The sequence below is a fragment of the Phocoena sinus genome, chromosome 6, assembly GCF_008692025.1.
Source record: "Phocoena sinus isolate mPhoSin1 chromosome 6, mPhoSin1.pri, whole genome shotgun sequence".
Classification (NCBI taxonomy): domain Eukaryota; kingdom Metazoa; phylum Chordata; class Mammalia; order Artiodactyla; family Phocoenidae; genus Phocoena; species Phocoena sinus.
The window spans coordinates 92,662,466-92,677,778 of record NC_045768.1 but is presented as its reverse complement, the minus strand read 5'-3'; the positions used below and the strand labels follow the sequence as shown (position 1 = coordinate 92,677,778).

At 45.5% G+C, this 15,313-nt stretch overlaps 1 protein-coding gene and 1 pseudogene across 2 annotated transcripts in view; both read right to left on the bottom strand.

Moving 5' to 3' along the window:
• SPIN1 (spindlin 1) overlaps positions 1–4,573 on the bottom strand; it is a 72,910-nt gene extending 68,337 nt beyond the window's left edge. The window contains exon 1 of one of the 2 annotated variants that reach the window (XM_032634639.1): positions 4,473–4,573. The gene's annotated coding sequence lies outside the window, so the exon portion shown is untranslated. The remainder of the gene's footprint in view (positions 1–4,472) is intronic. The other variant, XM_032634640.1, reaches the window with a different exon arrangement.
• A 7,491-nt stretch (positions 4,574–12,064) lies between these two features.
• On the bottom strand, positions 12,065–14,927 carry LOC116755334 (annotated as a pseudogene).
• Positions 14,928–15,313: the final 386 nt, after the last annotated feature.

The following is a 15,313-nucleotide window of genomic DNA, read 5'->3' as shown; positions in this document are numbered from 1 at the left end:
ATTGCCCCTGCTTCAAATGACTTCATCTGCCTTCTTGAACAGGCTACACTCTTTAAACTAGAGCTCCTACACTGGCAGATTCCTCCAATGCTCCTTTCATACGGTTTAATGCCTTTCAATGGCTCCCCTCACCTTTAGGATAAACACCAACCACCTTAATGAGATATGTACAATTATTTAAAATCTGGCCCCAAATTCATCCCTAGACACTGGCCATGCCAAATTATAAGTGGTGTCAGCAGTGGTATGATCAATACCCACAGAGAACTTATGATGTCCAGGGACCCTAGGAATCAGTCACACAGGAGTAACCGATAATACAGGGCAAACTTTTGGTTGTAATTCAAATCCAGAATGATCTCAAACACTCTCTTCAGGACTCTGCTCCTGCTGTCCCTCCATCTAGACTTTTTTCCTCTCCTAATCTATATTCTTAACCCTGCTGGAACATCACCTTCTCTTCCCAGATATCAAAAGCATAGAATTTCCTCATCTTATGTATGGGTATCTTCCCTACCAAGCTGTAAGGTCTCTGAGGGCACATCTTTATATATTATGTCCATGTATGACTTATGGCAATTTTAAGGCCATATAATAAGCACCCAGTAGAGATTTAATTAAAAATTTAATTGGGACTTCCCTGGTGGCGCACTAGTTAAGAATCCACCTGCCAATGCAGGGGACACGGGTTTGAGCCCTGGTCTGAGCCCTGGTCTGGGAAGATCCCATGTGCCGCGGAGCAAGTACGCCCATGTGCCACATCTACTGAACCTGCGCTCTAGAGCCTGTGAGCCACAACTACTGAGCCCACGTGCCACAACTACTGAAGCCTGCGCACCTAGAGCCCGTGCTCCGCAACAAAAGAAGCCACTGCAATGAGAAGCCCATGCACCGCAACGAAGAGTAGCCCCTCCTCGCCGCGAGAAAGCCCACGTGCAGCAACGAAGACCCAACGCAGCCAATAAATAAATAAATGTATAAAAAAAAATTTAATTGAAGACGAGCACAACTAAGCAACCTGATGTTGAAAAAAAAATGGTAATAACTATAGCAAAGTTCAAAATCAGGATGGAGAAGGAAATCAACAATGACTGGCACCAGCTGCTGAACTTCAGGAACTGTACTGGGAACTCTACAAATCCATTGCATTTAATTCTCATAATAGCTTTATATGATAGGTTTCATCCTACAGGATGAAACCTATGTTTCATCACAGGTTTAAGCTTTTTAAGAAAGCTTAAAAAGGCTATGTGATGAATCATGTATGTAGCTTTGAACCAGTAAGGAGTGTGGCTGGATTTCAACCCAGACTCTTCTGAGCTGAAGGCCATCTCCATGTCCAACTCCAGAGCTCTTATCCTTTGCACAATTGATTCCCTGCTTTCAATTTCTTTTCATTCAAGGAAAAGAGAAAGAAAACACAATTAAGCATCTAATAAATATAAGAAAGTATTTACATGATATATGTTAACTGTTCTTTCTCAGCAAATTAGAATCCTGCTAATAGCTAATTCAAAAGAAATACCCAACAGCATTATTTTTAATCTCTAAAATAATCCACAACAATTCTTCAGGAACAACAGTATCCTTTTTATGTGTTTCCAACATACCGGCGGAAAAAATGCTAACAATTAAGGAGTGCAGCCAGTGGAGTTTAACTGTATGCAATCAGGTAAGTCATTGGGAAGTGAGAACACTACATAATTAAATTTCTCCTAGTTAAGACCTCAAATTAATAACTCATAATTATACACTATCAGTGTGATAAGAGCCAAATCTGAGGTACTCTTTCCCATAGGATGCACAGGCACACACAAATCACATCAACCTCCCAGTCCACAATTTATAGGAGTGGTACCATTATCCGTAAGGACACCAATGACCAACGTTTCACCATTACCTGGATTTCAAAAGTGTTACTAGATATTACACGAAAAACAAAACAAGAAGGGATCTGGGGCCAAATACGGAAAACAGTGCTGGTACTATTCCTCAGAGCCCTTAACCTGATAATGTGAATTGTGACCCTTGGGGAGAAGGAAAAGGACAAAGCAATGTTTCCCAAACTAAGGTAACCAAGAACCGTTCTGTTTTTCCTGTAGCATTTCTTAGCACTAGTATTACCAAGAATACCACCTTAAACACTGCTTCAGATATATATTCCAAAACTAAGTAAATACTGTTACTGTGGTCTGAATTGGTAAATAAAGGTACTGTCAGAAACAGTACTATCAAAATTCTGGGGCCAATAGAAAACCTTAAAAAAAAGAATGCTAGGGGCTTCCCTGGTGGCACAGTGGTTGAGAGTCCGCCTGCCGATGCAGGGGACACGGGTTCGTGTCCCGGGCCAGGAGGATCCCACATGCCGCAGAGCGGCTGGTCCCATGAGCCATGGCCGCTGAGCCTGCGCGGCTGGAGCCTGTGCTCCATAACGGGAGAGGCCACAGCAGTGAGAGGCCCGGGTACCACAAAAAAACAAAAAGAATGCTAAGTTAATCATAGAGATGACTGAGGGCCTCTTTTCCTTACCCATTTCACAGCATTTTAAAATAACCATTTTGCATTTTGTGGGACTTCTGGTGGTCCAGTGGGTAAGACTCCGCATTCCCAATGCAGGGGGCCCGGGGTTCGATCCCTGGGTGGGGAACTAGATCCTGTACGCATGCCGCAACTAAGAGTTCACATGCCACAAGTAAAGATCCTGTGTGTGGCAACTAAGACCCGGCACAGTCAAAAAAAACAAATAAATAAATACTAAAAAAAATAAAGTAACCATTTTGCTACTCGAGTCAAAATAAAGAAATTCTATTTTATTTCTCACAAGAAACACACATCTACTACCCATAATTTTGACAAACATATTTAGCAACTCTTACATTTAATTATCAAGTCTGATAATAAAGGTTCTGTAATCCAGCAGCTACTACAACTTTTTGGTATTTGCCCATTAACCAAGGTTGGGGGGACGGGGGAGAAGCCTCCTCATTTCACTCGGCCCCCATCTGAAATTTCACAGCCTCTGAAAGTTCACAACCTTTAAGAATGTTCACAAACTCAATCTGTCCTGGTATACATCCTCAAGTGTAGGTTTAGTTTTCACTTCCTAACAAAAGCTGTGTAGAAAGCAATTACTGTACTCTCCATCAATGCTTTCAGACCGCGGAGTTCCTTCCAGAAAATTCCAACAGAAGTTATACAGGAATTCGCATTTTGGTAGGTATGTCGTCTCTGGCACAAGTCACGTTATGCAGTGTAATCCGTTAACACTTAAATGTATTTGGTGTTGCTTTTTAACGTACAGCAAAATCCGTATTTGCTACTCCAACATGCATGGAAAACCCTCTCCAAAACCAGGAATCTCAATCCACAAATCATAAATAGCAAATAAACGTAAAGCAAATGCGTAAACAGATTTGGGGTGCCTATTTCGTGGCATTTATTGCTGAAGCCATCACTAAAATCTAACCCGGTAGAGTCGAGGACGCATCCGCAGTTGGAAAGATGAACAGAGCCAAACCGAAGGCACTGCGCAGTTTCCGAGCCGTGCAATTAATCTCAGCAAATGCTTGCGGAATGCGTTCAAGGTCACTCGTGATGAAAAAGAAAAGTGTGTGTGTGAGTGTGGGTGTGCAGAAACCCCGCCGTCCGCCAGTCCCGCGCATAGCTGACCAAGGCGCGCGGACAGGCAGCCAAGGGGGCGGCGGAAATTAGGCGGGGGGTGTTACGGGGAGCCCCGAAAAACCACCTTCTCCACGAAGCCTACTGCTGCAGGACCCAGGGCAGCCGCCGGGGAGGCTACGCCGTCGTAGGTACACAGCCCTGGGTGGGAGACCAGCGCCAGGCCTCAGGGGGATCCCGAACCCGGAAAACCCCCTCCCCTTTCTGAGGTCTCGGTGCAGAGCCCCTCTCTCTCTCACGCTCCGGGAGGCAGTCCCCATTCCCTCCCCCACCTCCTTCCCACCCTCCACCCCAGCCCCTCCCCACGCCCCGAGGGCTCGTTCCCCTCCCCCCTTTACATCCCCTCCCACCCAACCAGGGATACAGTCCCCACCCCCGCCCCAGGGGACTCGAACCCCTCCCCCTCAATACCCGAGGGTCCCATTCCTTCCTCCCCGCCCAGCCCGGGTTATGCAACACTCACCCCGCCCCGCCCCCCACCAGGGCCCGCCGCAGCGCCCCCGCCGCCCCGCGCCCCCCGCCCACTGTGTGCCGAGGCCTCCGGAACAAAGCGCTCGGGCCGACCGGCCTGGCCGGGGGCGGCGGCCATGTTGGCGGGGGCGGCGAACAAAGGCGCGCGGTCAGAGCCCGAGGCCCCCGCCCGCGGCCCGGCCGGCAGGGGGCGCTGTGCAGGCGCCACCCGCCGCCCGGACAATGCGCCTCGGCCCACTGCTCCCCGGGCGCCACCGTCCCTCAGCGCGCCCCGCCCGCGACCCCGTTGCGGCGCCCGCTTCCCCACGGCGCACGGACCTCACCTGCCGGCCACCTAGGCCGCCGTCGGCAGCCCGCGGGCCCTGCCGTCCCGCGCCGCACTCCCGCCCCGGCCCAACCGAGCCAGACGGCGCCGCCCCGCCCCCGCTCCGCGGCCGCCGCCGCCCGCCCCCGGCCGCACGGCGCACGCGCACTGCGCCCGCCGACTGCACCGGCCGAGCGGCCCGGCCCCGGCCCGACGGGCCGTACTACGCAGGCGCTGCAGTCGGTGGGCGGGGCCTAGAGGGCGGAGGGCGGGGCCCGGCGGACTTGGCTTGAGACTGCTCACCTGGTGGTGGGGCGGGACTGAGTGAGGGAGGGCCTGGAGGTGGGGCGGGGCCTGGTGGCAGAGCAGGCCTTGGTCTGGCACAACTCACCTGGCCGCCGAACAGAGCGGAACAGGGCCTGGCGCCGGGTGGGGCCTGGCGGCGGGGAGGAGCCGGGCGCGGCTCTCACCTGGGGGCGGGGCCTGGCTGGGGGGCCAGGCTGCGCCCCCGCTGCGCGCTGGAAGAGGCGGCGTTCAGGGCCCGGAGGCCCGGGAGAGGGGCGGCGCGGTCGCAACGGAAGTCTGGCATCCTTGGAAGTTTCGTTTTCGCGCGGTGGGAGGGCTTTCACCGAATGACTGTCCCTCCTTGTCCTTGAATTTAAGCAGCAAGTCGACCTGCGTCGCGCACGCCGCCCGTTTGGATAAAACCGGATACAGTGACAAGGCCCTCCACTGGCTGAGCCGTGGCCGCAGAGACAGCGTCCAGTGCCTTCCGACTCACCGCGCGGACCCCTCCGCCGCACTGCGCCACCGCGGCACGGACCCGGGCCTCGCCCACTCACCTGCCCTACCTGGCAGGGGAAGGTGAGCTCTGCAGCTCTTGACCCTGCACTCCCTCCCCGTGCGCCGCCCCCACCACAAACTGGAGAACTCGCTCGGCTCTCCGCGGAAGTCAGGAGCCAGGCATTCCCACGGTTACTCGTGAACTTGTTTGAGTTATGTTTAAGCCAAGATGCCCTTTGAGTGTCAGGTTAATTGTTTGCAGGAGGACGGGGAGAGGAAGGAAGCGTCCAGAACAGTTTTGACTCCTGCGGAGTGCCGTACCTGGAGGCTGAACCCCGGGTCTGAACCCCTACCCCAGCCTGGAGTTCTGCCCCCTCCAAGCCCTGGCCTGGGACTCTCCTCTCCCCACATCCTCATCACCCGACTCCCGCCCAGCCCTCTCCGCCCACCAGACCGGTGTCCTCCAGCGAGTCGCTGGGCGGACGTGGTTCCTCGAGTGCAAAAGTGCAGTCACTTCGTAATAAACCGCCTCCCCGAATGTTGTCAGGTCAAATGACAGATGTATTATTGGAAAGCACTGTGTATACTCTAACCTGCAGGACAATTGTCAGTTAGCAATGCTCTTTGGGATTTTACTGGCACGTTTTTCTTCCAAGTAAGATTGATACGTGCCTGTTGGAACAATTAAAGTGCTCATCTCAGATGACACACTTGGCAAGAGCTACAAGTTCACAGGCCAAGTAGAGGGCCAATTTAGTTACAGATATACAAAAGTGTGGCGCCGTACTTACCAGTTAGGAAGTGTTGAGAAATTGTTACTTCCCTTTGTGTTTAATGTTTATGATGCATACAGTAGTGGAGCATTTCAGAAACAAGGAGAACTGGAAGGAGGCAGGTGCCAAGGAGTCAGTTAGTTGGAATATTTCAGTGGCATCCCCTGGATTTCTCCACCTCGCTACTGTTGACATTTGGGGTCAGATAACTCTTTTTTAAGGGAGATGTTTGGCAGCATCCCTGGCCTTTACCCTCTAGGTGCCAGTAGCACACTCCCTCCTCCAACATGAAAACCAAAAATGTCTCCAGACAAAGCCAAATATGTTGTCCTATCCCCTCCAACACCGGAGAACCCCTGTTTTAAAGTTGGCCTCTAGTGATGATCACTGGGAGCTATCAAGAATGCACAGGCCAGGGCTTCCCTGGTGGCGCAGTGGTTAAGAATCCGCCTGCCAATGCAGGGGACATGGGTTCGAGCCCTGGTCTGGGAAGATCCCACATGCTGCGGAACAACAAAGCCCGTGTGCCACAACGAATGAGCCTGCACTCTAGAGCCCGCGAGCCACAACTACTGAAGCCCACGCACCTAGAGCTGGTGCTCCGCAACAAGAGAAGTCACCGTAATGGGAAGCCCATGCACCACAACGAAGAGCAGACCCTGCTCACTGCAACTAGAGAAAGCTGCACAGCAACGAAGACCCAACGCAGCCAAAAATAAAAATAAAATTTTTTTAGTTAAAAAAAAAGATATTTTCTAAAACAAAAAAGAATGCACAGGCCAGGGAGGTCAGCCAGCCCTATGTCAGAAAGGGCCACACTCCAGAGAAGGCAACTACTAGTCTTTCTGCTAAAAATATCTCCATGGCCCTCAGAAACCTTACTTGCTAGCGTGCTGAATGTCAAAAATGAGGTTTTACGTCACCCATGTATATCTGCCAAAAAGGTTTAAAATGAAGCTAGTCACAGGGGAAGAAATCAGACAAATCCAGTGTGAGAGACCTTTTGCAAAACAGCTCCACCAGACTCTTCAAAAAATCAACATCAAGAAAAACACAGGAAAGCTAGGAATAAGTTCAAACATAAGAGACCACAACCAAATCCATTGCATGACCATTGATCCTACACCAAGTTGAAGGAAAGAAGCTATGAAAGAGATTTGGGAGATAATTGGAGAACTTGATGGAAAATATATTAAAGAGAGTATTATTTAGTCTGTTAAATGTTTCACTGTGATAATGGCTATGTTTGAGAATGTCTTTGTTCTTCGGAGTTGTGTGATGAACTATTTTAAAAGTTGTGGTGGCTACAATGTTCTTTCCAATAGCTCAGAAACACATGTATTTTATATACAGATAAAGCAAACGTAGCAGAAGGTTAACAATTGGTAAATCTAAGTGATGGGTATATATGTTTTAATTCTGCAATTTTTTCAACTTTTCTGGAAAACTGAAATTTTTCAAAATAGCAAGTTAGAAAAGTGGAATACGAAGTATTTTGTGAATTTTTGGAATGCTAAATAAGCCAAATTGCTTCAACTTCCCAGGCAGCCTCTATTCTCTTCCAACTTGCTAACTAAGCATTTCCAGAAACTTAATTTCTTTACAGTTTTTCAACCACACTGTACTTCTGGAGATTACGTCAGAAGGGCCTGCATGTATTTTTCATCCTGCAGGAGCTATATTGCTGGCAAATATAAACAGGCGTGTTAAAAGTTTCAACTTATACAAGACCTATGTCTATTTTAATGCTGGATCCCAGGGATCCTACTTGGGGAGAAGGGAATTTCTGCCCCAGAGATGAACCCACAGTGAACCTTGGTATATTCACCCCACTGACATTGATGGATCATAGGAAACTGATCCTCAGGAGCCTTTTTAAATTAGTTATATTTATTACAGGATTATTCAGTTATTCAACACAGCAAAAAGTATTCAGTCTTCAGTATGTACCCCATGCAATAGGGATGATTCTTTGTATTAACTTAACCTCTAGGTGAGTGAGCCTTATAGGCCACCAGTCACCTTGTAAGTAAGGATGATCTCTCCCCAGTGTTTGCCTGGGTCAACTCCCAATTGGATGCTATAGCCTGCTGTCCCCGGGGAAGTGGAGACAAAGGTCATTGAACTGGGAGCACTCAGGGCTTACAAGTTTAACATGATGACCCTCATTATGATTGTGGCTTATGCTGGTTCTCCTACTCGCACTTGTGGCTATGGATTATGGCTATGCTGGTTAGGCAGCCCTATGTGAATCCTGAGAAGATGGTGGCCTCACTAGGACAGAAGCCACTCCTCTCCGCTGGCTCTGGGGTCAGATCTCTGACGAGAGCCACATTGATGCACATGTTCTACAGGGAGAAGCATGAGGTCTAGGGCTGTCATCCAGGGCAGAGGTGACCAGAACCTACCTGGATGGCCAGCAGTGGGGCCAAAAAAGAAGGAAGAGGTAAGGAATGCTCAGGGAAAGGCAGGGTCAGCGCTGCCTGGCACCTCTCCAGGTATTTACCCCACTCAGGGCTACAGGAGGCTGGAATGAGTGAGGATGGTTTCTCCAAGCCTCTTAGCACCCTCTGTCACATTGTGTCTTCTGAACTTCCAGAGAGCACACCTTTTTTTCTATTTTCTGCTGTATCTGTACTGCCTGGACTAGAGCCTGGTGAGAGATGTGGTTCATTAAAGACTACAGAAGACTAGTTGTGGTTTGTAGCCAGCTTCCCCAAGTTTGTTTCATGGCCTCAATGCAGAAGTTTTTCTTCGAGGGGAAGTAACCAGTTAGGGGAAAAAAACAGGTTTGCCAGAGGTGCTACCGCAGACTCTGCAGGAGCCACACACAGACCTAGATCCAACACCCTGGCTTCTGACCCCCTCCCCCTCCCCCTCTGCCTCCCCACCCTCCCCACCCCCCACCCCCACCCCCACCCCCATGCCCTCTCTAGTGTCCTCACCCTGTTGGAGAGGGGGAAATTTCCCCCTTTACTCCTCTTGAGTTCCTGTGGGTGGACTAATAACAAAATTAACACAAGACAGAAGAACAGGAGAAAAAGAAACATTTTAATTCATGCACATGTAGGCCTCATAGAAATGGGATCTACGAGGTGACCAAAGCAGGCAGATTTTATACTTTTTAGACAAAGAAAAAATAAATTTGTGAGGAATTGACAATACAAACTTACGTTTTGGGTGCTCAATTAGTGAAAAATCTAAACAATTTGGGCTTGGGGTAGTAAATTTAAAAAGTAACAGCGTTTGTTTATACAGGCTTCTCAGCCTGATTTCCTTGTCTCTGGTGATAAGTATCTCTCTTTGCCTCCTGGTACAAAAAGGGTACCTTTCACATGGGAGATTTATTTCCTGTTTTCAGGGAGACAGAGGGGAAGGTCAGAGTGTCCCTCTTACATTGGTCATTTCTTAAGTAACTTTAATTCAAAATAATCAATGTGCCATTGTGGCATATTTGGAGGCAGTCCGCCCTGGCTCCAAAAACCTCAACCAGGAGGGTATGAGTCCCTTCCTTTCCCATTCTGAAAGGAGAGGTCTGGCCACCTTGCTTCCCAGGAAGCCTCAGACCAGGTAGACCTGAGCAGCTTCCTATTAGAGGGGGAAGGAGCCAGATTTCGCAAGCCTCTTTCCTTGGAAGTCTGGCAGCAGTGGGACCAGAAGAACCAAAGAGGACCACTTTCTTCTCAGGAATTCTCTCAGAAAGTACTCTTTCTCTACACTCATTTTTGGCTTACCTTGGAACCTCAGGAAAATCATAAATTAGAGCGCCATTCCTCTTCCAGGCTTCTCTCAAATAATTGAAACTATCACTGTCACAGCACTGCTGAATGAAAAAGAGAGCCAGAAGAGCCTTTCCACTCCCTGGCTCAACAGATATCAAATGGACCCTACGGAGCACAAGGTACTGCATTAGCCTCTGGAGGGGACACTGTGTCTACATGCACAAGAATGTTTACACTTCATGAAGGGAACATCACATGGTGCTAAGGAAATATTTACTGAATGAATGACTCCAAGAAAGAAACAGCAGGAGCAGAGTTCAGCCATCTGGTCAACTAAGCAGCTTCCTCCCCTGGCTCACTCCCACCTTTCTCCAGGTCATTCTCTACCCAGCAGGCAAATATATGCTTTTAAATGTCACCTCCTCAGAGAAGCCTTTTCTGACCACCTGCACAAGTAGATTGCCCTCTATTCTCTTTTACTGACATCCTTGTTTATTTTTCTTTGTAGTACTGATTCTCTTTTGTAATTACATCCATCACTGACTTGTTTAGTCACCACCCACCCCATTATAAAGTCCAGAGGCCAGAGGCAAGATCTGTTTTCCTTATCAATATACCTCCTAGAGGACAGTAAGTGTTCAACAACTATTTGTTATAAATGAATACATGACTTGACTGAATACTGTATCATGGGCATTTGTTAGAACATAGGGTTTGTGAAGGGCCTCAAGTGCCAGGATATTGGGGAATTTAAATTCTATGCACATGTAAGGGAGTTTCACCATCCAGTGGGAGACAATTGAAGATGTTCAGTCAGGTTCGTGGGGTGACTTTTTTAAATCAATCTGTTGTTATCTAGAAGAAAATTTAGAGTAGAAATTATGAAATATAGGCAACCATGTAGAAGGCTACTGAAATAACTTGGGGGGGCTGGATTTGAACTGGATACAATGCTTATGAAAAGGGTAATATAACAATAACTTTTAAACAGCAAGCAATACATATGACTGGTTCACTTTGCTGTGCAGCAGGAGCGAGCACAACATTGTAAAGCAACTCTAAAATAAAAAAAAAATTTAAAAGGAACCCAAGTAAAAAATATATATTAAAAAAATAAAACAAACAGCAAGCAAACTACTCGATGATAGAGGAGAGTTATTATTTTATTGAGGAGGAGGATTATGGTTAGGTTGAGATGGAGGAAGTCCTCATGATTTAAAGAAACATCCTGAAAAAAAAATTTTTTTAAGTATTTATTTATTTATTTGGCTGTGCCAGGTCTTAGTTGTGGCATGCAGGATCTTTAGCTGTGGCATGTGAACTTTTGGTTGTGGCATGTGGGATCTAGTTCCCTGATCAGGGATCGAATCCAGGCCTCCTACAGTAGGACCGCTGAATCTTAGCCACTGGACCACCAGGGAAGTCCAGTGGCTAAGATACAGTTATGCTGAGTTCTCTCAACAGAGTGGTTTTGTCTGGTTATGTAAATGGAATCAAACAGTGACCTGCCTACTTACAACATAACACTTCAATACTGTTTATGCATCCCTAGGGATGCTGTATGTGAACTGGAAGATAGCTGCTCTTGGCTATATTCCTAGAAGTGGGATTGCTGAATAAAGAGTATGAATATTAGTAGAAATATTAATACATACCATACCCATACAATGATATGAATGTCATTTTATATCTTTGCAAGTTCAGTAGGTGAACAAAACCATATCCCATGATAGTTTTTATTTACATTTGTCTCATTTTATGACAGGTTGGTCTCTTTTCATATATTTAAGTCATTTGATTCTCAGAAATCTACTAAAAACTATTAGAAGTAATAAACAAGTTCAGCAAGGTTGTAGGATATAAAATCAATATACAAAAGTCAATTTTTTCCTATACAGTAGCAATGGGTAAACCAAAAGTGAAATTAAGAAAACAATTCCTTTTATAATAGATTTCAAAAGAATAAAATAGGAATAATTTTAACAAAATAAAAACAAAAATTATACTCTGAAAATTACCAGTGTTGAAAGAAATTAAAGAACTAGATAAGTTTGAAAGTATCTCATGTTCACAAACTGGAAAACAATATTTATAGATGGTAATACTCTCCAAATTGATCTACAGATTCAGTACTATCCTTATCAAAATCTCGACATTTTTGCAGAATTTGATAAGCTGATCCTAAAATTTGTGTACAAATTTAAGGAATACAGAATAGCCAAAACAATATTGAAAAAGAAGAATAAAGTTTGAGGAATCACACTTCTCAATTTTAAAACTTACTACAAAGCTACAGTAATTAAGACAATATGGTATTTACATAAGCATAGATATATAGGGAATTCCCTGGTGGTTGAGTGGTTGGGACTCCGAGGTTTCACTGCTAAGGGCCTGGGTTCTATCCCTGGTTGGGGAACTAAGATCCCACAGGCCACTGTGTGGCAAAAGAAAAAAAAAAGAGTAGATATATAGATAGATGGAGTAGAATTTACAGTCCAGAAATAAGCCATCACATTTACAATCAATTGATTTTCAACAGGGTACCAAGACAATTCAAAGGGGTGCCAGTATTTTCAACAAATGGTGCTCAGACAAATGTATATCCACATTTTAGAAAAAGAAGTTGAACTTCCATCTCACACTACATGTAAATATTAACTCAGAAGTACCAAAGACCTAGATGTAAAAATTATAAAATGCTTAGAAGAAAACATAGGTATAAGTCTTTGTGACCTTAAATTAGACAATGGTTTCTAATTCTAACACCAAAAGCACAAGCAACAACAACAAAATAGGTAAACTAGTGATCCCCAAAAGTAAATCTTTTGAGCTTCAAAGAGCACCATCAAGAAAGTGAAAAGACAACCCATAGAATGGGAGAAAATATCTGCAAATCACATATCTGAAAAGGCACTTGTATAAAACATACAAAGAACTTAGCAACACAATAATAAAACAACAAATAGCCCAATTAAAAATGGACCAAGTATCTGAATAGTTCTCCCAAAAAGATAAGCAAATGGCCAATAAGCACAGGAAAAGTGTTCAGTATCATCAACCGATGAAGGACCACATATTGTATGATTCCATATATCTGAAATGTCAGAAATAGGCAAATCTGTAGAGACAGAAATTAGATTAGTTGTTGCCTGGGATGAGGGGTTAGGAAGACTGAAGAGTGATGACTAAGGTGTGCAGAGTTTCTTCTGGGCGTAATGAAAATGTTCTAAAATTGATTATGATGATGGATCCATAACTATGGGAATGTACTAAACACCATTGAATTTTACACTTTAAAGGTGTGAATTACCCGTAAATGAATTAAATCTCAAAAGAAGCTGTTCAAAAATGAAACAGAAAACAGTCATTTGATATTTATTTCTTGTGAATTGTCTATGTCCATGGTCAATTCTTCTATTTGGATTTTTGTTTTATTTTTCACCTTAATTTGTAGGAACTCTTTGCACCTTGAAGAATACTAGTCTTCTGTCATATGTGTAGCAAAAAATTTACCGAATTTTATTTGGGTTTTTCTTTTGTTTGTATTATTTTTTTCCTGCAAAGTTTTTGTTAACACCAGACAATAAAACAGCCAGTTATTATACCAGCAAAGCAAGTTTATCTGGGAGCAGAAAACAACTGCAATTCGAGACACGCAACTATAGCAAACCACATTTAGGTCCAGCCTAAGGTTCTCATAGCCCATCTGTAGGCACAGTCATAGTAGTAATATCCCCAGAAACCAGGATAAATCTCCAATGTGCCTGAATTTAATGAACAAGATATATCATTGTATCACCAATATCTGCCCATAGCCCATTTTCAGTGAGATGAATTTTCTTGCTCGTGGGGTCCATGTGGAAAACAGCATGCTCAGAAATGGGCATCTCCTCAGCATGCTCTTTTCCCAGGACAGGAACTTGCCAAGGCCCCAACAGTGGATCGTCAAATCTCATCAGTTTCACTTTGGAAAGGTCTTTGATTCCTCGGTCCACTTTCATTAAACGCCAGATTATAGAATCACGGTTATCTCCTCGCCTGATTTCAATTTTGGTTGAGAAGTGGCCATTGAATGGCTGAGAATTCACTAGGGAAGCTGATACACCAGGTTCTGTGCTAAAAACATTAAGTGGTTTCCCAGAACAGCAATCTTCCCTGACTTTATCTGCTTCAGAGGCACACTTGAGTTCTGTGTGTTCTAGCTCAAGGGAATTGGTCAGATAGACTCTATTCTCCATGAGCACTTCAAATTCTAATTGCAAATCTAGAACATGAGGTCCCATCTTCTCCAGATTTTCCTTAATCATTGTGACAAATGGCATCACTTTCTTCATGTATTTCTTCATTTCTGGCAAATTGCCTAGTTCATTAGCATGACTTTGTTATCAGGCAATTTTCCACTGTTGGTCTCAAAGTGATTATGCAGAACTGACAGGGTGATGTGTTGCCAAGATGGATAGTTCTTCGCCACATAGATGGTGCAATGTGAAGGCTACTGAGGGGGCTGCTTGTCAGTCTTCTTCTCTTTAGCTAGTATCATATAGTTCTTGAGTCAGTCTAAGGTCATGTGCTACTTCTATGAGATACTGTGAGGAATGTATCAAGCTTTCATCCACAGGACCTGCCAGAGGCCATGAAGCATTCATAACTAAGTTGGGCTTTCCCAGGAGTGTCCAGATGTGCTCACACAAATGAGGACAGAATGGAGCCAAGAGAAGTGTCTGAACTTCAATAAACCGGAACACAGGTCTTGGTGCATCCCTTCTATGGCCAATTCATGGTACTTATCTTTTGCTGCCTGAAACTCAAAAACCCTGTTTTCAAAGCTTCTTTAAGCATCATATTTTCATGGTTTTGATCTGTTTTTATAATTTCACTGGCAAAAACTCTATCATTGAAGGTGTTGGCAGGACCACTTCTTAGGCTATCCCAGTTGGCAACCATTTCTTTCACCCATTCCACCCAGGTGTACGGATGGAGAATACCTGCATCTGCCATGGTTTCCATAAAGTTAGCATCTTCAACAGTGTCACCAGCATCAGCTAGAGCCAAGCACATTCCATCGGCTGAATATTTATCAAGAGCTTGGGTCAAAGTGAGGAAGTTGCCTGTGGAGTTTTGACATCAAAATCCAGCAAAGAAGTGCAGCAAAGTAAGGAGAGGAAACTTTTTGTTGAGAAGGGAAAGTTGGGAGGGGCTATTATAAACAAAAAGCCCACTAGAGCAGGGGTCCCCAACCCGGGCCACAGACTGGTACCGGTCTGTGTCCTGTTAGGAACAAGGCCTCACAGCAGGAGGTGAGCGGCGGGTGAGTGAGCCATTCATCTGTATTTACAGCCACTCCCCATCACTCACATTACCACCTGATCTCTGCCTCCTGTCAGATCAGCCTCAGCATTAGATTCTCATAGGAGCATGAACCCTACTGTGATCTGCGCATGCGAAGGATCTTATGAGACTCTAATGCCTGATGATCTGAGGTGGAGCTGAGGTGGTGATGCTAATACTGAGGAGCGGCTACAAATACAGATTATCATTAGCAGAGAGGCTTGACTGCACAGAGACCATAATAAATCAATTGC